Source organism: Mauremys reevesii, linkage group 12, assembly GCF_016161935.1.
Source record: "Mauremys reevesii isolate NIE-2019 linkage group 12, ASM1616193v1, whole genome shotgun sequence".
Classification (NCBI taxonomy): domain Eukaryota; kingdom Metazoa; phylum Chordata; order Testudines; family Geoemydidae; genus Mauremys; species Mauremys reevesii.
In genome coordinates this window covers 2,797,983-2,821,439 of record NC_052634.1, presented here as the reverse complement: position 1 = coordinate 2,821,439, position 23,457 = coordinate 2,797,983, and the positions used below count along the sequence as shown (strand labels likewise).

The following is a 23,457-nucleotide window of genomic DNA, read 5'->3' as shown; positions in this document are numbered from 1 at the left end:
CAATGTTCCAAAGCTTTTCCTCCATCTTCCCTGGCTTTAGTTGAAATGCAACACTGCTCCAGCAAACTGCTGGTAATCTTGTCAGTATTACGTAGTGGAGCTGCACCCGTCCTGCCCATCTGATGCACTCTGCAACAGAGGCAGAATGGTGGCTTCCACATGGAAGGGGAGGAGGAGGGAACTGAGGTTGAGTTGGAGATGAAAGTGAGCCACGGGAGCTTACAATAAGCATCAGCGAATTCCAGCAAAAACAAACCTGCACTGAGACCAGATATTCCCTGGACCGCATCCCCACTTTAAAGTGCTTTGGAATTCTAAATGTGCCTCTGAGAACATAGACTCCTTTCAGAGCCTCTCACTTGCTTTGCTTTGCTGTTTCCTAGCAGGCAAATGAGGTCTGAAGTTTGAAACAATGTTTTCTTATCAATACTCAAGCCAATACTAATAAGGGCTCTGCATACTGATCAGACTCCTGGCACTTCCAGCACTGTTCTCATTGTCGTGGGGCTGCGGGGACCTTGGCAGCTCAGAAGGGGCAAGGTTGGGCATATCAGGGTAGGCTGTCACTGGATGCCCAGGGGGGGTTTCTGCAGTCAGGCTGGGGGTGTGTGAAGCAGGGAGGTGAGGGGATTTCCTGTGGGTACAAAAAGGGGTGGCTTTTCTTCCCTGAAACATCCTGAAGCAAAGGAGACCAGTCTGGCTGTCCATGGGATGTGATCCAAGATTTGTACCCCAGCAATCAGAGCTGTCCATTCTCCTCCTGACCGCCGAACTGGTATTATTAAGCATTGGAAATCCATCTTCCAGTGCCAGTATTGCCAATCCCATACATATAAAAGTCATGAGATTGGCTTAAAAACATGTTTTTTAATAATACAATGTGGGTTTTTTTTATTTGCCTTTTGGTTCCTGAGCTTTTGTGTTTAAGAGCTTTTTCCCCACAACCAGAAGGGCTAGAAACTTGCTTTTTACTTTAAATGACAGCTGAAATTCTGACATGATAGCATGATGCCTGGAGCTGGGCTTTAACAAAAGCTCCAGATTTTGTGAGACTTGTGATAATCACAAGAGTCGGCAATGCTGACTAATTATTTCATGCCACCTACAGCCTTTCCCCAATAGATCCTGCTTGCCAAAGAGATGCTGCTACTCAACTGGCTCGAGCGTGGGCTGTGAGTCCAGACACGGGTTCTAAGCTCAGCTGTGCCACTGACCTGATGTGTGACCTTGAGCAAATCACTTCACCTCTTTGGGCTCCAATTAGGGTTGACCAAGGTGCCCATCTTAGTAAAGTGCTTTGAGATTTACCGCTGAGAAAGCAGAGCCAAAGCAGAGTCTGCTCTTCGGCCTTGTTTATACTTGCAGCTAGTCCCCGTCTCCACAGCTGTTGGCGCAAGCTGTGATGGTGCAAACCTGACCTTCCTTTCACTGTGTACGGCACAATGAACGTGGCGGCTCTTTGTCCCTCTGCAGTGGCTGGCACCTGTAATGAGGCTCATGAATCTGGAGCTGCCTCTGTGCTAAGGTCCCAGTCCATTGGGTGAAGAGGTGTCGGGTTTGTTCTCTGTATTTTGTGCCATTGGCTTCCTTTGGTTAGGATCACAGTGTATTCTCTCAGGCAAACTGACCCATCTTCCCTTTTCTCCCAGGCCAGGGGACCTGACAGATTCTGCTAATTAAAAGGGGAGAGAACCCTCTCCTCACCCCCTCCCCCAACCACAGCCAGCTCCCAGTAAAACAAGCAGTCTGCTACAGCATGGGAATCCCCTTCAGACAGATCTCCTTCACCCACTACACCCTCCCTCCGTCCTTTGCATGCCACACAGAGGCAGACATTGATCATTAATAAATCTTGCAGAGGGGAATAGAATAGCTTGGCAGATGTTAAGGCGTCAGTGGCGCTGGTCGAATTGATCCCGGTGGAAGCTGAACAGCTGCAGCATGGGCGACAAGGCTCAGAAACCTGAGTGTTCAGGTTCTGAGCTATAACTTTGTACGCCCGCTCCAGTGGCCAAGCTACCGTGGCCTCTGGGCTGTGACAGGAGAGAGACCCTTGGGCGGTGCAGTCTCAGAGTTCAGCTGGAGGGCAGCACTTTCCCACGCTAGATGCGATTTGAGGGAGAAAGTAAATGAAGTTGTGATGGGCTTGAAATGGTCTCAGAAAATGGCCAGGCCCATCCTTGCCCCAGGAAGGAACTTCATATTCTCAGCCAACTTGTGCCACTCCAGTCACACAGCTACTGCTTCCTGTGAGGGATGAGGGTGTGAAGCCTGACTGAATATGGAGTTGAAATGGCTTGAATTTACTGTAGGACCATCTCAGCCTACTGAGACATTGGCCTTGGATGGCCAACAGGGAAACCAACACTGGCATTGCTCAGCTCAGCCCCAAAATGGCTAACTCCGAGCACAGAAACCCAGGAGATTGATTCCTGCCCAAAAACGGAGAAGAACCCCATCTCCATTCCCAATGCCTTAGTGTATTACAGCATTATTGCTAGCAAATTCTGGCTTTAAAAGAGAAGGGCATTTCCAGGGAAATACCCTGCCAGTCAGCTTAACCAATACAGGGTTTACAGTTTCCCAGTCCTACTCAGTGATGTCACATCACCTCAGTTGTGATACGTTTGGCACTGTGACCTCCAGCCAAGGATCTCAGAACACTTCTTAATGCATTATATTATTATTCTCATTATTTGCATTACCATAGTGTCTCGATGTCCTAGTCATGGGCCGGGAGCCCACTGAATTAAATAATTAAAACCCACACAGTCCTTTGCCATGTAGGTGAGTGTCATTTTCTCTATTTTACAAAAGATCCAGCTGAGACACCATATGGTGAAGTGACTTGCCCAAAGCAACACAGCTGAGCGAGGAACAGAACCAAGAATTGAACCCCGGAGTCCTGCTCTAACTAAGACAACCCTGACACCTAAGGTGCTGCAGGTAATTTCCCCAAAATGTGCGTTATCTTGTTTCTGCATTTCACAGAATACTAGAGCTGGTTGACATGTTTCCACTGAAAAAATTTCCACCCAAAAAATGGAGTTTTATCAAAAACTTTTTTTTCCCCAGGAAACCATTGGGGGAGCATTACTATATTATATATGTATTTTATCTTTCAACAGGAAATTCCAAAATGAAATGGAAAATTTCAGTTTTTGAATCAAATCAAAACACAACCAACATTTCCTGTTTTGAATGGACATGAAACAAAGAAGTTTTGTTTCACTTAACTTAGAAATCTCTCACAAAAAATCCAGACATTTGAATAAGAAGCTTCAAATGAACAAAATGTTCAAAATTCTGTATGGGGGAGGAAATTTTTTTTTTTTTAAACCAGCTTTACAAAATACAGCTCTTTGTTCCCAGCTCTGTCTCCTATGTATCGAGCAGGTTAACATGTAGATGTAGTAGAGAACCTCTGAGCCTCCTAAAACAACTGTGTTCCTAGGCTCAGATGAGCTGCAGTGTCAGCCAAGTGTCCAGGCAGTTTATCAATTCACACAGCTAATAAGCAGCAGGGAGGCAGAACCCAGGATCTTTGGTTCTAATATTCCAGCTGCCAAACAGCTGCCCAAGGTCTGTCCCCTGCAGAGCGGAGATGCCGCTGATGTTACCATGCAGATGTGCAAAATAATTGAGTCATCTGGAACCAATTTAAAGCTGGGATCGGGAGTGAAATATGCCCCTACCCCAATGGGGAGGGGAATCTCCAGATGGATTTTGGATGCATTTAAACATCAGAGGAAAGCAAGAGCAGAGGCCTCTTTTGCTTATGCTTGTAACTTTCTTTTGTGCCTAGATAATACAATCAATGACGGTTTTTATAAATAGCACAGACACAGGCAGGGGAACCTTCCTCTTGTTGCAGTCTGGTTTGTTGTTTTTTTTTCTTTTGCTCTAGATTATGAATAGTTTGATATGGAATTTCAAATGATCACTTAAGGAACTAATTAGCCCATAACAGCTCCAACTAAGCAACCTGGGTGTAGTGTGGGTTTAAGTGGTTAGTGCCTTTCTCTCACTCTCCCTTTTAAATTGGTGTTTAATTAAAAGAATAAATAAAAAGAAAAGCAGCTTTGTCTGGGCCATTTGGGTTTAAATATTAAACTGCACGGTTCTTCTTGGGACGGGAGTGGCCTAGGTTTGGGGCCCTCTAGGGAGACGCTAAAAAGTCTCCCTGATCACTCTAGCCCATATTAAAAAATGTTCCCTCCCCCTGCAGCAGTATTAGGGGTGTGTGTATGGGGAGAACTGTGTGTGCACATGTGTGTGAGTGAATAGATGCATGTGTTCATCTGTAGGGGTGTGTGTGTGTGTGTGTGTGTGTGTACACACGATCTACCAGCAATGGGCTTTTCTGCTCTTCATACTGTGCACTGCAGAAACGTCGCCTTGCAGCCAGTGGCACATCCTTTGCCTTTCTTGAAGCTCAGTGAGGCGCAGATGTTGTCTGAACCAGGGAAAATGTCAGCTCCCAGGAGGAGCACAGGGTTAACTTACAGTGATCCTATTGCGTCTTGCATGCGTTTACATATGCTCTTTCAGACAGCCTTCACTGGTCACCCACCTGCTTCCTTTTCCCTCTCCTCCACTTCGAGTCCGGTTCCCCCCTCTCTTTTCATGACCCTGCCCCTCTCCCCTTTTACGCCTGTTATGTTTTGCGCACCCCCCCCCCCGTGCGCACAGAGCAGACACTTTCTCAGTGGCTTTTGATGTACATGAAGTAAAACAACAAAAAGAGAACAAGAGTAACAGCTCCCTGAGCGAGACTTGCACTGGGCTCAATGCTGGGTGGAATTCTCTGGCCTTAAACCCCTCTGACGATCAACCTGTGCGGCATTGGGTCTGCCTCCCGAAATGGCAGCTGCCCTGCGGATAGGGAGAGACCTTGCAAAATGCAGTGGCGCTGAAACTAAAACTGTTGGATTGCAATCAACACCCAAATCCCACTACTTTGTACTCCGGTCCCTTCTCTCCCAGTCTCTGTACCAGCCCTGCAAGGAAATCCATGAAAGCAGCTGCATCCCTGTGGGATGCCCATTATTGCCAGATCAAATCTTCAAAAATACTGAGGAGTTTGTTGTTTTTTTTAAAAATAAACTCTGGATTATTTTTCTTTGCCTTCTGGTTTCTGAGCTTCAGGGTCACAATTTCTAGCTTTTCTCTGCAAGCATGAGGACTAGTGTTCTTATTCCTTGCATTTCTATAGTGCGTAGGTGCCAGAGTCATAGATCAGGACCCTATTGGGCTAGGTGCAGTACAAACCTATACCAAAGAGCTGAGAAATGCCCTGTTTTGTTAAACGACAGCTGGGCTTCTTGTGTAATCCCTTGTGGGTGCAAGCTGGGGCTTTGTGGAAAACATCACCTGTGGTGAGAGCTGGCAATGCTGGATGTCTCCAGAAACACTGAAAGAAAAGTGGCCTTGTCTTTGGAGCATATCCATGTTTGCAGTTTATTTATCTTCCGTGGCTGGGGCAATCAGCATGAGGTGTACACAATGCAGCTCATCTGCCTGTCTCCTAAATCTGGGTATCATCCAGCACCACAAGCATTGGGACATCCTGCAGCAAACAGCTCGGTGACTAGCCTTGCTCCCCTTTGGATGGCGACAGGCGCACTTGCTCACTTTGCACCATCCTTCCATGGGTATCTTTTCCAGTGGAGACCACAATGTGGCAAAGTCCTCCTTCGCTTTCCCCTTCATAGAATATCAGGGTTGGAAGGGAGCTCAGGAGGTATCTAGTCCAACCCCCTGCTCAAAGCAGGACCAATTCCCAACTAAATCATCCCAGCCAGGGCTTTGTCAAGCCAGGCCTTAAAAACCTCTAAGGAAGGAGATTCCACCACCTCCCTAGGTAACCCATTCCAGTGCTGGAGGGGGCAGTCTTTGAACCTGCAATGTGGCCTGAGCGGGAATGCAATGAGTGGGAGGGGGGCCTCCATTAGCAAAGTATTTGATAATTCCTGCGCTCTGATTTATTATAGTCACTGATGTCTGAAAATTGTCTAGTGTTCTTGCTTCCTTGGTCTCTTGGCAAAGGGTGGCAGGGCTGCCAGATTAAGTTATAACAGCACCAGGAAGGCTATTGCATCAGTGCCACTGCTCAGGCCTCCAACAATAACTGAAGACCAGGCAGTCCTGAGCAGCTGTTGAGCCAGCGGTGGTTTTCAAGGTCATTTTCTCCACAAGTGTAATTACACTAGGGGAAGAAGGAGGTATGTCTTCTCTTTCTACCTTTCTAATACCCCCATTTGAGGTCAGCCCGGCTGGAGATTATTGGTTTGAGGGTTATTCTCACTCCCTCAGCATCTCCCTGCTGACTTGGGAAAAATATAGCCCTGATTGTCCTGGAAAAACCAGACTGCACCTCCTGGAAGCAGCACCTGAGCACAAGGGGGGGAAAAACCTCCCTTTGTAGGCTACATATTGCAAATAATTGAACTCTGCCAATATGGTCTCAATGAGGGATTCCATCTATATTCCTCGCACTTAGTTCTGTGGAAATGAACATGACAAACATTCCGGAACAACTCCTGTAGCTAGAAATCTTAAGTAGTAATTCAACATTTCTGCACCATGCCACAGTTCCCATCAGGGGAGGAGGTAGGATATTTAAATTCAGAGCACTAACAACGGTGGTTCTGCGCATGGGTCTCTCCACCCTCCCCTTTTCCAACGCAGCGGTTGTTAAATATAAATGAATCATAGAATATCAGGGCTGGAAGGGACCTCAGGCAGTCATCTAGTCCAACCCCCTGCTGAAAGCAGGACCAATTCCCAACTAAATCATCCCAGCCAGGGCTTTGTCAAGCCTGACCTTAAAAATCCCTAAGGAAGGAGATTCCACCACCTCCCTAGGTCACCCATTCCAGTGCTTCACCACCCTACTAGTGAAAAAGGTTTTCCTAATATCCAACCTAAACCACCCCCACTGCAACTTGAGACCATTACTCCTTGTTCTGTCATCTGGTACCACTGAGAACAGTCTAGATCCATCCTCTTTGGAACCCCCTTTCAGGTAGTTGAAAGCAGCTGTCAAATCCCCCCTCATTCTTCTCTTCTGCAGACTAAACAATCCCAGTTCCCTCGGCCTCTCCTCATAAGTCGTATGCTCCATCCCCCTAATCATTTTTGTTGCCCTCCGCTGGACTCTTTCCAATTTTTCCACATCCTTCTTGTAGTGTGGGGCCCAAAACTGGACACAGTACTCCAGATGAGGCCTCACCAATGTCGAATAGAGGGGAATGATCACGTCCCTCGATCTGCTGGCAATGCCCTACTTATACAGCCTAAAATGCCGTTAGCCTTCTTGGCAACAAGGGCACACTGTTGACTCGTATCCAGCTTCTCGTCCACTGTAACCCTTAAGTCCTTTTCTGCAGAACTGCTCCCTAGCCATTCGGTCCCTAGTCTGTAGCAGTGCATGGGATTCTTCCGTCCTAAGTGCAGGACTCTGCACTTGTCTTTGTTGAATCTCATCAGATTTCTTTTGGCCCAGTCCTCTAATTTGTCTAGGTCCCTCTGGATCCTATCCCCACCCTCCAGCATATTTACCACTCCTCCCAGTTTAGTGTCATCTGCAAACTTGTTGAGAGTGCATCACACGCCATCCTCCAGATCATTAATGAAGATATTGAACAAAACCGGCCCCTGAACCGACCCTTGGGGCACTCCGCTTGAAACCGGCTGCCAGCTAGACATGGAGTCATTGATCACTACCCACTGAGCCCGATGATCTAGCCAGCTTTCTATCCACCTTATAGTCCATTCATCCAGCCCATACTTCTTTAACTTGCTGGCAAGAATACTGTGGGAGACCATATCAAAAGGTTTGCTAAAGTCAAGGAATAACACATCCACTGCTTTCCCCTCATCCACAGACCCAGTTATCTCCTCATAGAAGGCAATTAGGTGAGTCAGGCATGACTTGCCCTTGGTGAATCCATGCTGACTGTTCCTGATCACATTCCTCTCCTCTAAGTGCTTCAGAATTGATTCCTTGAGGACCTGCTCCATGATCTTTCCAGGGACTGAGATGAGGCTGACTGGCCTGTAGTTCCCCGGATCCTCCTCCTTCCCTTTTTAAAAGATGGGCGCTACATTAGCCTTTTTCCAGTCATCTGGGACCTCCCCCAATCGCCATGAGTTTTCAAAGATAATGGCCAATGGCTCTCTGCAATCACATCCGCCAACTCTTTTAGCAGATAAATACACCTGGAAAAATTAATGGTTAAGTATAACTTTCCCCTGCCTCATTAGAATTTGGGGAGACTTGATGCACAACATACAAAACGTCCATGCCTATGAATACTAAGCATGTTACTAGGTTAAAGTAAATCTAAAGTAACATTTGAAAGCTGAAAGATGAAAGCAGATCACAGGCCAAAGATCAAACACTCTAGAACCACTTCTAAGCCTTTTACTGCTGGAGATTATTAGCATTTGAAAGTGAAGAGCATTAGCGAGGGGGGTGGGGAGAAGGAAAAGTTGGAAGGAATTTCTGTTGCAGAGATAAAAATCTGAAAGGAATGACAGTGGTCAAGGAGGAATAAAAAGCATCTGGCTTATTAAGCAACACACAAAAAGGGGTGTGGGTTCATCACGGGGGGAGGGCACCAATTTATTTTTAGATCCCAGATAAATATTTTAGTGGATTGAACACCTGCGTTTATTTTGTATTCTCAACAAATTTGTTCAAGTGGTTTAGTCCAGGAGGTGGTTTGTGTCCTGTTTCCTGAAGCATCTGGGCAAAGGCTCAGTCTCGCTCCAGTTTCTCCCTGCTGCTTTAGTAAGTGTACAGGAGGGAGGGTGCCTCCCATAGGGCGCAGCTGCTGCAGGCACTTTCTTCCCCCCAGCCATCTCACTGAAGGACAGGCTGGTTGGCACTTCTGTCCCGAGGGGTGAATGTGAGGTGAAGTGATGGGAGAGAAGGGTGTTGGATAAGGTGACCCCCTGCTGCCCTGTCAATTCATACACCCCCCGCTGGTCTCTCTGTATCCTGTCTCTTTAGAAGTGGTGGGCTGGAGCTGATCAAATAAGAGAAGGACGTTAGTGGGGGAGCACTCTCAAGTTCAACGCCGTGTGCTGTGAACTGTTGTGTTTTTGTTTTCTCTCTGTTTCCTGCTGCCTCCTCCTCAGTCTGATCTGTTTTCCTCCCGTGTGGCAAATCTTAACAGACCAGTTTGTAAACCCACGGGGTTGGTACATAATCACAACAAGCAGCAAAGCTCATGTGTGGAACAAGAACTGGGCCATTCAGGCTAATCTCCAGAAAAAAACATGAGTCGGGGCAGACATGCTCTCACTGGATTCTGGGCTACGTATGTAGCCCTTTCTCTGAGACCTGGCCCTCAGCGGAGTCAGGCTCCATGCAGACTGGAGCGTCTCTGCCTTTGGTTGCAGGAGTAGGGGTTGCAGACACACTTGTGTGCCCTCAAAATTAGCTGCAGGGACAAATCTATGAATGTGGGCTGTGGGTGATTTGATTTATACCCACAGTCCAGTAGCAGGAAGAGATACAGAGGCTCAGCTCTGTTCTCACACATCACAAATATTCAGTAGCCTGAGTGCAAATAGCAGTTCCTCATAAACTAACATTTACATCACATCTAAAAAAGCTCCATCACAATTTGTAGCTTTTGGCAGTCTCAGAAGAGAGGCCAAGGATTAAATGAACCATGGAACCTAAATTTTCCTTTTTTTGCATAGGGTGGGTCCCTCTGGATTAATGGTGATGTATTTTGAGGAAGTTTGTCCAAAAGCGGCAGTGTGGCCTAGTGCACAGAACTCTGGATGGGGATTCTGAAAAGCTGGATCCTATTGTTGGTTCTGCTATGTATAGTGTACATACTGCTAGGTACACTCGCACTAGCTGGGTGAGCGCTCATCAGGTAGAGGGAGTTTAAGGTCATACATTTGTTAAGTGTGCCCAAGTCACCCCTGCTGGTGCGTGCATTGTGAATAGGGATTGGCTATTTACTGCTCAGTCATAAGAAACCCCTTTGCTTTCTGTAGCTGCTGAGACAGGCCTGAACCACAAAGCTCAGATTCAAACCACCTCAACTTTTGGGTGTGGGGGAGGCAGGGCATCAGTTTGGGCCCCTGTCTGTGTTACACCTTACAACCCCCTGTTTAGTGCATCCATCCCCTTAGGAATGCATCCATCTCTGGGATGGAAGATGGCCCTGCACAGCACTGACCTTCTTCCAGGCTGAGGGTGCGACTGACTAGCTGTGATAAGAGCACACTAATACACATGCCCTACCTCTTTTCTCTTCCTGAGCTGTGTCTGCCAAGCTCCCAGCACTTGGGCTCACAGAGATGGGGGCAATTTTTTTTGGAAGCTATTTTAAACTTCTTAGGAGGAACCTTCCCCTTCTGTTTGCATGCAGAGCTAGTTTGTTGTTTGTAAAGAGGAGGGTGATAAACAGTTCTTATCCACTGGGGCCAGGACAAGGAGTCATGGGCTGAAGTTGCACTAAGGGAAGTGTAGGTTGGACATTAGGAAAAACTCCTTATCAGGGCAGTTTAAGCACAGCAACCAATCACCTAGGGAGGCTGTGGAGTCTCCATCAGTGGAGGTTTTGGAACAAGTTTGACAAACACCTGTCAGGGATGGTCTAGACAATACTTCATCTGCCCCAGCAGAGGGTGGGCAGACTGGACTAGATGACCCACAGAGGTCCCTTCCCAGTCTATATTTCTGTGGTTCTATTTTTATTTAGTAAATAAATGAAAGAAAGTGGCAGAAAAAAGCCCTTCCTTGTAGCTTCACATGACTTTTGCCTTGATTGAGGGAGAGGGGAATGCACACAGCTGAGCCAGGAGGAAAACAAACAGCCAGAAGGTAGCAGCCATGCCAATAAAACACTGATGTTTTCTAATAAAGATGTTTAATATCAAAATACTTATTTATAGCCTTTCCTCTGTAGTTGGAGCATCTTCAGCTGGCCAATTAATGTCCTTAGAGTCCTAGCCAGCATGTAAATAGGACATGCATGAGGATGAATGGAGACTGTGAGCGCTGCAATTTGGTCCATGGTTTCAAGAATGGCTGCTGACAGAGACAGACCAAGTTGTTCAAAAGCAACCAGTCTTTGTGGGTGGCTTTGTTTTAGGGTGCAACCTATGATACATTGGTCTGACATTCAGAGGTGCTAAGCTCCAACCACTTCTGCCCCAGTCCAGGGGAGCTGCAAGTGCTTGGCAAATTTTAAAATGGGGTCCAGCTAATGTCACAAGAAGTTGTGCAAATGAAAACAGAGACCCAAAATCAGTGGGCCCTTTTGAAAACATCTCTCCACCTCTATTCCCAGTGGTGTATGTGCTCTGGCTGCCTGTGCCCAGTGAGTGAGGAGGAAAGGCTCTCTGTACTTTGTTTACAGAGGATTCAGTCAGCATTGAGCCTCCCATAAAATACACACTCTCCTAATAGTCTCACAGGGACAGTTTGTCCTCGCCTGGCTGTAATTTCACTTGGTCCCTCCCTCACACTCTGTCTGACACCTCATTTCTGAGTCTGATTTCATCCCACCCTTAAATCTGCTCTGCAAGCTGCCACCCTGGTGTGATGGGTTTGAGCTTTAATTTTTTTTTTTTATGAGGCTGAATTACTGCCCCAGGCACACGAGGAGTGGATCATGGTACAGCCCCCTCCTAAATCAGCACCAAGCAGCCTGTCACTGCATCACCAGCAGAGCCTGGGGTTGGCAGAGTGAGGCTGCTTCATCCCAGAACCTTTCCCAACCTTCCCAGGCTTTTCCCTGCCAAGCAGTGATGGTGACATTTACATTAGTTCTCCCTCAGCTGCCCATTCATCCTCAAACACACATGCTTCCTCCTCTCTGTCCCATGACATTTCAGCAGCAAACACATCCACTTCCCTCAGCTTGATCCCAGCTCTGTTTTTAACCTGAGCACTTGCTTCACTCCCAGCCAGCCTGTGCAGCGTGCTGGTTGTTAAATCTCTCACTTCCAACCCAAACACCAGACCACTACATTACTGTCTTTCACTGCTTGGGAGGTTGAGGGAGGGAATGAAACACAAGGTAACTAGGTCTAGTTCCTGGCAGGGTTTATGATTTGAGTTGCTTGCTGTGACTTCTGAGAGTTAACTTGTATATTGGCCTCACCTAGGGGCAGGTAGAACCAGCTCGGTATTAGGTTGTGCCTGCCTCTTAATTGAGTCATCTGTTTCCACTGCACATGGAGTCTCAGGCTCCCTAGCTCATGGATACAGACCCTAGTGTAATTTTCCCTTTTAGAGGGGGCAGGACTCCTGAGTTCTGATTCTGGCTGGCCTCATGACTATTTCTATAATCCTGGTTCAAGCATAGTTATGGTGCAGAGATGTGACTGTGTGAAAATGTAACCTTGTTCCTCAGTGCTGCTTCCTGTGGTTTTCCAAATCAGAGCTGCTGACTTCTTGTTCTTATTTAACTCTGATACTGTGCTAGCGTCTAGACCTTTCAACCAGGTTGGCATCCCACCATAGGAGGTGCTGTAGAAATGTAAAGTAAATGAGTCTACACATCGGTTACTACTTTCATTATTTTTATTATCATAATAGCCAGAGGCCTTGGTCAAGATTGGGAGCCCATTGTGCTAGGTATTGATACATGTTTGCCCAAGACACTGCCCCTTGTCTGAGGAGACGTGCTATCTAAAAATAAAAGCAAAATATACAAAGTCTGGTGGGATACAATCAAATACAGACTGTAGTAGACAGACATTTGCAATTTCTCAAAAGTATTATAAGTGCCAACATGCTCCATATGCCCCTCTTCCTCACCTTCCTTCCACTGGAAGGTGAGCTGGAGTCTATTCTGGCTCTCACAGCACCAGCAGACTGATGCACTGATTTTCAGTAAAGGGTCTTTATTACTAGTGATGATGCCCCAAAAAGCCCAGTCCAACTCTCCTCTTCCAGGGGCACTGGCTATTAGAAGAGAAAATGGTGTTTTATTTGCAAAATGAGCACACATGAACTATAATCTGTAAAATAATCAGGCATTATTTCAGGCTTGCTTTTCACAGCACAATTAACTTTTAATCTTTCATCTTCCAAGTATGGTCACTCAGGAGTCTAATAAGCCTAGAGGGAGTCTAAATTTGTTTGGCTTAGACCATATCCCACCACTTTAGACTGTCTGGTGACTCACTTACCACCATGCAGCTTATACCCCATAGTGTGATTTGTGCCTGCTCTGTGCAAAGTGCATGAAAATGGGTGTAAAATGCTACAGAATCTGAACTCTCCACTCACCTGCACTAGTGCAGCCCATGTGTTGATTATTTAATAAAGATAATGCAGAAATGCAAGAGACCTACCGTCCTAGACCTGTAAGTAGCTGACGCAGTTAGCCTAAGAATGAGGCCTAACAGCCTGAGTTGCTGAACTGGGTTGGCACAAGTAAACTAAAAGTGACCTTAAGTCGTAAGATGGCATAAGATTGTTTTGTAATGATCACAAATGTTAAAACTGAGCATCAAGTGCTGACAGGTAACCACAAGCAGGTTTTTTTTTAAATCAGGTTTAGGGTATTTTTGGAGGACAACATCAGCAGATGTTTAACTGAAGGTAGTTATGGTAATTAATTGACATATATGCTAATGCGTTAATATTCCAAACAATAGGCTAAGGATGCCCATCTGGACAGTAATTTGGGTAACACTGGGGCCTGATATAGGGACAAGACCCTACCAAAATTTGTGTGTTAATTGGGAATTCTAAATAATCAAAGTCATTAATACTGAACCAATAGATTGGACAATACCAGCATCTCAGCCACACTGCTCAGCTGCAAACGACATGGGGAGTCAGACCAGCTCTTATGCATCCCTTAGGAAACTGACCTACAGAGGTTAAGTAAGGGAAGTGAATCCAGACATTGAGGTGTCAGAAGAGTATAGCAAGAAAAGCCAGCAACAGGAGGGTTCAGAATGTGCATGCTAACATAAGCTGCACACTATTTTAACTTACACCTTGGTGGCATGCAACCTACATCATCTTAGTCTCCTTTAGACTGATTGACACAGCAGTAAGTGACTGTAATCCCATCTAACCAGGTGAATGGGGGTCTAACCTACATTACCTCTGAACTTGGCCCCCTCTCTATTAACATATCTGTATCAGTGTTGTGGGACTTGGTTTAATTAATATGGTAAAAGCTCTCAGATCCCCAGATGCAAAATGTTTCACTACATGTATTATTTTTGTTACCTGGATACCAGGATGAGAGCTATCAAGGTGAATACGATGTGAGATGACCCCAAAATAAGAAGTAGGCCCCAAGGTTTGGTTTGCACCAAGAGAAAAAAGGAAACACGACAACCTGCCCTTTTGCAAATTGCATCTTTAAGCAGAAAGATCAGAAGCAGGGAACCTTGGTACAGGAGAGGGCTCATGACTAGTATCAAGGGGATTGACATGAACACAACTGTGTGTCTGTGCAGCCATGTGGAAGGCAGCAGTCTAACCCATGGATGCTGGGGGGGGGGAGAAGAGACAAGACTTAGAAAAGCAGAAACTATTTTCCTTTCAACCAGCAATTGAAAAAGCCCTTGGTGTCTATTGGAGCTGGATGGGCTGCATTTTTGGAGCAGGAAAAACCTCAAAACCAAAAAACCCAGTGAAGTGTCAGGTGAGAGAAGTCTGGGAAGTTGCCTATCGCTGCCTGTCACTGGCACGTGAGCAGGGATGACATCACAATGGTTCCAGGCACTCCAGTCAACAGAAAACAGGCACTTTGTGCCTAGTGGGCATAGTAAAGCTGGCTGATGATTTAGCCCATACATTATACCTGCCCAGCCTTGGGAAAATCTACTTGCCAGATTCATTGCTGGTGGCACTGGTTTGAGGACTGGGATAGCAGGAAGAGCTGCAGGTCAGGAGTCTGGTACATTGGCAGAGCTGTGCTTGGCAAGCTCCGAGACTGGAGTAACAGGGGAGCTGATTGAAGTGCATTGGATGAGCAGTTTACAGGATCACAACTCGATGCTGCAAGACAGGAGAGAAGAGCATTGCCAGGGATATGTAAAGGCCCTGGCTGGAATAGCAGGAAGTGTTGAGGATCAGTGCTGAGGTAAAATAGAACAAATCCCACACTTCATCCAGTGCATGAAGTCCTGCACTAAGCAAACAACCCTGCAAACAAGTCATGCTTTATTCCCTTCACCCCCAACTTGCATGGTCTGCCATCACCACTAGCAGCGCTATCTCAGCTGACAGTCTATGGGGCTGCAATTTCAAGCAGCAGATTATTAAAAAAGAGAAGAAAGTGAATGCCATATCTGTTAAATGCAGCCTTGGCTGTAATAAACACTGAAGTTGACTATTCCCAGAGGAACTTGCTAATGTAGGAGATTGATTCACTGCAGTGTAACCCCCCCCCCCCGCCCCAAGGCCTTTACACAGAGCTCTGACTAAACTTCCTATAAAATCAATCCAGCCTTTTCACCACTTTTGACAGGGCCTTCTAATATTAATCCACTCTCCTTGTCAGTCAGCTCCACTAACAAAGGCTTTAATGAGCTTTAACCAGGCATAATAAACATTAGGTGGAAGATTCCTGGACCCCTTTGGGAAAATACCATCCTGGCCACAGGTAAAAGGCAGGCATCGCTGATTTAGAAAAATGCCAACAGCTGCCCAGGCTGGAGGAAGGGGGAGGGTAGGAGGTTGAGTAGCCAGTTGAGCTCCCTCTGAGAAATGTGTACGTAAAGGAGGTGGGTTCTTGCACTGGCTAAAAATGACCCAGATTTAATGGCCCAGGGGGCTGCTGCTTGCTGGAGCCACTGAAGTGAAAGGCAAAGGCTAGCAGGCAGGTCAGCCTGAGGAGCACAGGTACCACGATCCAGGCTGCAGGTAGCCTTGGCCTCTGTGAGGAAATGGTGTTCTATTGTGTGAAAAATGTCAGGCAGGTGAACCCTGCTGTTAGGCCAGGCACAAAATACTACCCTGCATGCCCTCTCCCCCACCTCATTTCCTTGGCTTGGCCTCAGACTCACCACAGCTGGAAAAGGAACCCTCCACCTGGGTTTGGTCACACTGCAATTAAGAAAGCCCTGAGCTCCCTGCATGCGGGTCAGGTAGGCTCAGAACACACTGCAGGGGAAACAGCTCTATGATTCCTTTCCAGAGCCACAGAGCCCTTGAGTTACTGTCAGGGAATCTGAAAAACAAAGGGAGAAAGGGAAGAGATGGAGGGACCTGGGCTCTGTCACAGTTTCAGGCACTAAGGTGTGTTGGCAGAGCTGTGGGGGCCTCAGATCTGTAATAGCAGGGGGTGCTGGATCAGAACTGATTTGCATTGTGTAGGGGACAGAGGCCCAGGATGATAACAGGGGGTGTCTTCGGACAGGCTGAGAAGCACCGGCACAGCTGCAGGAGGGAAGTTTGCTCACCTTCCACTGGTTATAGGCCTGACTTGAGCCAAGTGCATTTACACAGAGCTGCTCTCCAGCCCAGTGGGGGTTCAGGTAACCGGCCCATTTTCATGCATCCCAAGTAGCCTGCGGTCCCTGTGGAATCCATACAAGTGCCAAGCTACTGAAGAAGGCTTTTGTTTTGCCTGAGAGCAAGGATAGCACCCCAGGTCTGCCTCAGATATCCCTGCCCCTTCCCCAGATGTTCTCACTGCAACCTCTGGTGACCAGGGTCTTGCTCCTTCCCCAGTTCTTCCTCAGAGAAGGCTGCAAACAGACCACAGCAGCTGCTGGGGCAGAGACTTTGCTCTTAATTCACTTATTAAGCAACAGGCCATGCCAAGACTGGGAGGGTTAGAGGCTGCTGGTGGGAGAGACGGGGTGCTAAGACCAAGCAAAAATCAACCCTATTTTCCTGTGTTTGCATCCAGGGCTCATGTGGTGAGCATATCTAGGCCTGCGTGCACACAGGAACAGATACTGCAGCACTGCCTTGGCAGAGTCCAACCAGCTGGCATCAAACTCTAACAGCTGGGGCATTCCTGCCCTCCTCACATTCGTGCTCAGATTACTGCTGCAGAAGTAGCTAATTAAACCTTCTCTTCCTGCTCAGCCCAGGAGGTAAGTCTGGCTAGATGGAAGCTAGGGTCAGCCACCAGGCCTGACTATTTGACAGAGGGGAGGGGAGGACAACGGTCCTACTGCACCACCAGAGCCCCTCTGCTGCCTCACACTCAGTTGTGTTAATTGCACTGAGCTCCTGAGTGTACCCACCCACAGCCAGCACAACTCTCCTTATTACCCTGCTGTCACACTAGTCAGGACTGCCCTCCTGACATGTGTTCCACCCTGTTTGCTGTATCCACCCATAGCCTCACTGTGTACTGCTATTGTAAGCTGTGTGGGGCCTGGACTGTCTGTTAAGTGTGTGTACAGCACCTAGCACCTGGGGGCATTACTGCTAATACAACATAATTTGAGACAAGGGTTGAAGTCCTTGGCTCAGTCATTACTTGGATCAAAGGGAATTTTGCTGAGTAGAAACCTGAGAGGCCCCTCTGTATCTAACCTTCATGGTGCGTCTCCAAATTTACCTACATTTACTTCTGCACAAGCTTCACACATGATGTTCCAATAACCATCGGCTTCTAAACTCAAAACCCATTGTCCTACCCTGTCCTCCCAAGACCCAGCACAGGTGCTATCCCTCAGTGGGAAATTTCCCTGAGCCTAATTTCAAGGTGTTGAAATGCAGCAGTTTGTTGCCAGATGTCTCAAAGAAATTGTGGTTGGACTCTTTCAACACCAGGAGAGGCTATTTTATGTTTTCCTCTCTCATGCTACAAACTCAAGAAATAGCTGACAGGACTTTGTTCACATTACACCCCCCCCCACCCTACTCTAACAGCAACAGTTTCCCTCCCTCCTGTCCCCCCTCAAAAAACATCTCTGGGCCAAGAGCAAAGCCTGGATTGTTTCGTTTCAAGGGGTAATTTTTTATTTTTAAAGAAGCCTGTGGAAACGGGGGGTTGCAATGGAAACACCTTTGCGATGTTAACCACAGCAGGGCTGCACTAGCAGCAGGCACATATACATATGTTATTGACCTAGTATAATATTGATGCTGCACATATAATCTATCAGTAAAATGTGGCTGCAGCATGTCAGTTCCCTGTATTTTCCCCTGAATACCCTTTTAAAGGTTGTCATTTCTCCTGACAGGCTGGTAAGTGGCTTTCTTTGAGAGACGCTCCATGTCTCCCAGTAGCTTAAGTGCCACGTGCAGCCGTGACATGTTGAAGCTGCAGTAACTCTGCATTTTTTATTGAGTAAGCGAGTTAATGGGCATGTAAACCACATACAACTTGTCAGCACCGTTAGCTGCCGCTGCTGCTGCCTGGGGCTGAAGTAAATTGCACAGCCTCTTGTGCGCTCTCATTCTGGGTCTTCCCCCCCCCCAAGCTTTCCTGGTTTTTTATTATTTTCAGAAATGTGTTGCTGAGGAGACTTCAGCTGCAGGGTGCCTCCGGCTCCGCTGACTCAGCTGTTTTCCTTGGTGCACTTACACCTGATGCATTAGCAGGGAATGGGGGGGGGATAAGGAATCACCATAAAAAGTGCTGCAGCTCCTTATCGCTAAAAAGCGCTTTAGCATCCCCTGGCTTGCCGAATGGCATTACCCTGTATCCCTTTCCCATGCGCCAAACTTTGCAGTGCTCGCTCTAGCCTCTGGGAATGAACTCCCAGAGAGCACCCTCTGCGGTATAGAATCATAGACTCTCAGGGTTGGAAGGGACTTCAGGAGGTCATCTAGTCCAACCCCCTGCTCAAAGCAGGACCAAACCCAACTAAATCATCCCAGCCAGGGCTTTGTCAAGCCTGACCTGAAAAACCTCTAAGGAAGGAGATTCCACCACCTCCCTAGGTAACCCATTCTGGTGCTTCCCCACCCTACTAGTGAAAAAGGGTTTCCTAATGTCCAACCTAAACCTCCCCCACTGCAACTTGAGACCATTACTCCTTGTTCTGTCAGAGGAACAATCCATTCTCACAGCCATACTGAGGTTTTTTTAAATGGGGAAGTTGGTCTCTTCCTTTTGGGCTACAGTGGTATCATCCATGAGTGCTCCATCCAGGCCAGGACTTAGGGAAACCCTGTGTGGTGACAGACAGCATGGGCTGTGGTTAGTTAATGCAGAAGCTAGAGGGACAAAGAATCAAAGGGCCTGTCGGTGACAAGCAGCCTGAATCTTGCAGCTATGCTCATTGTAACTAGAGCAGGTAAAAAAATGACCCTTTTTAGGAGAGCCAAGAATTTCCCAAGTAACTAATTAAAATCAAGTCCTGACTCATCCCCTTCTCCCAGGAACATGACAGCCTGTTAGCCTTACTGCTTCCCTCCCTGTTAGGTTAGCCCTGCAGTAGAGGTGCCCATCCTCTTCTACAATGGAGGGTGCAGATGAATGGAAACCAGGGAGCTCTAGGGTGCAGCCTGCAGTTAGCATCCTCTGTATTACGGAGTTGGGACTTGCCAGGTGTCCAGGCCCTAGGATATGATGTTACATCTTGAGCCAGGCAACCAAGCCACAGAACCTAGGTATGTCTGCAAAGCACAATGTATGTGTACCATGTGTGAGATTTTGCAATGCCCACAGATGGAAAGGAAGATCAAAATGTATATTAATTATAGCCCCATCTTTCTCTGCAACCTTGCAGCAGGGATTTTCTGAAACACTCAGCATGAGCCTCACTCTACCATTGAGTTCAATGGGGGTGTTATCATTCACATGCCACATTAATGGGAGCAGATTATGGCCAACACTGAGTGCTTTGGAAAACCCCACACTCCCTCCCCCAGGCTGCTCATCTATTTTGAAGACAAGCATGGCAGCAGTCAATATTTATGGAGCTTTAGTGAGGCCCTGAGGAGATTGACCTCACTGGATTGGCACTAGAAGAGGTGCAAAACTTGCTAGAAAGAGAAGGCTGGAAGCAGAGGAGTTAGTTCTAAAAATCTCTTGAAAAGACAGACAATGGGGACATAAGTCTGTTGAGAAGGCCATTCCTGCCCAAATCTGAGGTGGCACTGGAGTGTTTGAGCACTTCAGATATCAGGTAGCATGACTACACACCAGTTAGATAGACCTGGACTTGTGACTGCTGCTCTAGCAACACCAGCCACATTTGGAGAAGCAAATGGTATAACTGAAGGTAAAATGAAATTGCTGCAGTCTCTTGTCTTCAGCATCTTACTACATACATGAGAGACTTGGACATTGAGGAAACAGGATATTCAGAGGCTTCCGCCTTTGAAGTGGAATGTTACAGGTGGTTGCTGCATGTGAGCTTCATCTACCACACAACTAATGAGGAAGTAATCAGCTGGATTTACCACCTAACCAGCTTTATACCTGATAGCGTCAAGACGATCAGATTAAGAAAACTTGAGTTCGCAGGAAATGTGAGTTGATGAGCAGAATGAAGATTGCTGAGGCAAGTCTTGCAGGGACTGATGCCAGGGTCCAGGGGCAGAGGGTGGTTTAGGTGGCAGTATGATTCACTGATTAAGGTAGTGTAAAGACTGAAACAGGGAAGAAGATTGCAGGCCAAGGACTCCCATGTGCTGTGTTTACTGTTAATTGTGATGCAACTTGCCTTGCACTAGAAGAATAATAAGGGCACTTGGGTTCCTGGTAATTTGCTTGCCCAGCCCTTAGCTGGGCAAAGTTGGAGCATCACCCTGCCTTTCTGTAGTGACTATTCAGTGTTGAGCAGATGTTTGTTTACCCATAAAAACAGGTGAACACATTCTAGTGATAAGAGAAACATGCTACCTCCTTTATTCTTGAGTTGGCATGTCCCTAATCCTGGAAGAAGGTGGAATCACCTCACGATGCCAGTCTAAGAAACCCTCCTCTGAAGTTTTCCTTCCTTATCTTTCTGGGAGGGGATACTCCTCCAGTCAAAGTGTGACTTCTGAAAGATTTCCCTCAGGGCAGGGCCGGCTCCAGACCCCAGCGTGCCAAGCGCGCGCTTGGGGCGGCGTCCCGCGGGGAGGGCGGCAGGCAGCTCCGGTGGACCTCCCACAGGCACGCCTGCGGGAGGTCCACCGGAGCCGTGGGACCAGCAACCGCCAGAGCTCCCCCTCGCGGCTTGCCGCCCTGCTTGGGGCAGCGGAAATCCTAGAGCCGCCCCTGCCTCAGGAACACTGATAAAGCACTGGACTGGCTCTGCCTTAATACCAGGGTAACTGACCACACAATTTGGCTCTGCGCCTTGAAGTCCTATGATTCATGTTATTACCTGGACAGATTGGGTCCAGATTCTCAGCTAGTGGAGATTGGCAAAGCACCTTTGAATTATGCAAAGCTGAGGAGATGGCTCTTTATTTTTAGTATACAGCAGAACAGAATTAAAAAAGTAGACATGGAAATCAGTGGAGGGAACACAGGGATCATAACCTGAATTGGTCTAACAACCTGCAGGATCCATTCTTTGTGCTTAATTATATGGGAACTGGAACTGAACATATTTACTCAAAATTAATATCATGTAGTCATCCACTGGAAGTCCCTGGGCTGTTTCTTAAGGATCACCTTAATATTGTCTGCCTGGAAAGAAGGTCCTGAGTGGGCATTACAGTAGCTGTAATGTTATAAACAAATCTAATGGTTTGCTTTACTTTTCCCCCTCAGCAGAACTCTTAATTGTATATCTTGCAAATGTGCTTGGAAAATGGATTAGATGCACCAGCTGTTTACTACCATGGCAGAGCCTTTTCCGAAGCATTTATAGCGGCTCCCAAGTATTATCCACGTTCCCTGCTCTGGCAGTGTAAGCATGTGATCAGGAAGGACCCGCTTTGGTTCAATGTGAAGATTAGCTTGGGTTTTGTAGCCCAGACAAAAGGTATTTTGCTTGAATCAGTCACAGCTGTCTCTGCTCCTAAGTAAGGAGCTGGGACAATTTATGCAAGGTTGGTTTATTTTGTTGGGTATGTTTTGCAGGAGGATGGTGGGAGAGAATACAGGAGAATTTAAGAAACAAACCAACACACACATTAGAGGAATTTATCTCAGAAGCAATAGCTGATGTGAGGTGTGGCAAGGCAAGGGAGAGCAACGAGGCTCGGGATTTTGCAACATGCAGAGACAGGAAGGAAGAATAGTCAAAAAATCCAAGTGTTGGCATAGCAGCAGAAGACAGCATGCTTCCCCTCTTTCCCAATGCACAGAGTGCACTCTAACAATTATCACTATAACTAACGCACCTTTCCTCCTTACTGTCTAACCTAGTCTGGTTTCCCAGCCCCTCCACCCCATTACAAGACCCTGCAGAAGACCAGAGCACCTTCAATACCTCAGTGGGAGAGAGCCTGCTCCTCTGAACCTCATGCAGCTATAATTGACGGTACAAGGGATAGTTTTCTATTTTCAACTAAAATTTCCTGGGAGGAAGTGACAATAATCCAAGCTCATACTGCAGATCTGGGGTAGGGGTGAATTTTCAAAGGCACGAAGTGGAGTAGGGTGCTTAATGGCCCTTTGTGTCTTGGGAAAACATGTGGCTGTTATGGGCTGCTCCAGGAGCACTAGCTTTTATTTTTTGTAATTTCAAAGCATTTATCTTGGTGTCTGTGTGGCAGTGTACACCCCCCCCCCCCATCTCCTGGCTGGGTGGATAATGGGTGTGTGACACCACAGTTACAGTCTGCTAGGCTGTCTTAGGCATCACCACAATGAGGGCCAATGGCCAGAGTCCCTACAACAGCCCTCGGGTGCAGGCCAGCATATCCTAGCAGCTAGATCCAGGGGCCACCACCAAGATGGGTGGCAGCCAGGATAGGGGGACCAAGGCCCACCTGACTCAACTGGGTCCCAACCTAGTGACCTAACAATGGCAGAGTGTCCACCACTCAGGGGCAGCTCCAGGCACCAGTGCAGCAAGCCACAGGGGGCAGCCTGCCAGTTGCTGTGAGATCAGCAGTCAGGCAGCCTTTAGCAGCAGGCCTGCAGGAGATCCACCGGTCCCACAGCTTTGGCAGCAGGTACACTGAAGGTGCAGGCCCAGCAGATCACCCACAGAACCACCACCAAAGCCACATGACCAGCAGACCACTCAAAAGTATGCTGCCAAAGGCCACATGACCACCATGCATGGGGCAGCAAAACACATAGAGCCACCCCTGCCACCATTGGGTCAGTAGGGAATCCAACCTCAACATGCTAACCTTAGATGAGTGGGAGATACCACCCACTCACCCTCCCTGGGTCACTTCCTACCAGGCTCTTGATGCTGCAGTCCATAGGGCAACAGGTCTCCAGCTCACAGGATCTCCAGCTCTTGCACTACAGCCAGCACTGCCACATGTCTTTTCCCTCTGGTAGCCCAACCAGATTAAGTTGAGGTGCTCTCCTTTTATACTAGCACAGCATTTGGAGCATGCCCAGAAGGGCCTGAGGGGTGGGGCTTTCTCGGCCCATAGTGGGGGATTAACCCTTTCCTGCCTAGTGCAGGGTATGC

The 23,457-nt window shown here is 47.4% G+C and overlaps 3 long non-coding RNA genes across 8 annotated transcripts in view; 2 read left to right on the top strand and 1 right to left on the bottom strand.

Moving 5' to 3' along the window:
- Positions 1-2,270: 2,270 nt before the first annotated feature.
- The window catches only part of LOC120375596, a 31,721-nt gene continuing 10,534 nt past the window's right edge, over positions 2,271-23,457 (top strand). For 2 of the 6 annotated variants that reach the window (XR_005586655.1, XR_005586650.1), the window contains exons 1-3: positions 14,983-15,092; positions 16,866-17,055; positions 22,230-22,344. This is a non-coding gene — a long non-coding RNA (uncharacterized LOC120375596). Of the gene's footprint in view, positions 2,947-14,982; positions 15,093-16,865; positions 17,056-22,229; positions 22,345-22,625; positions 23,133-23,457 lie in introns of those variants that run through there. The other 4 variants (XR_005586651.1, XR_005586654.1, XR_005586652.1 and 1 more) reach the window with 4 other exon arrangements.
- Positions 12,673-23,336, bottom strand: LOC120375595. Its single transcript, XR_005586649.1, has 3 exons — positions 23,217-23,336; positions 16,018-16,181; positions 12,673-15,007 (listed from the first exon to the last, which is right to left on the bottom strand). It is a non-coding gene; the product is annotated as an uncharacterized LOC120375595 (long non-coding RNA).
- Positions 21,636-22,078, top strand: LOC120375598. The gene is made up of 2 exons (XR_005586659.1): positions 21,636-21,843; positions 21,942-22,078. It is a non-coding gene; the product is annotated as an uncharacterized LOC120375598 (long non-coding RNA).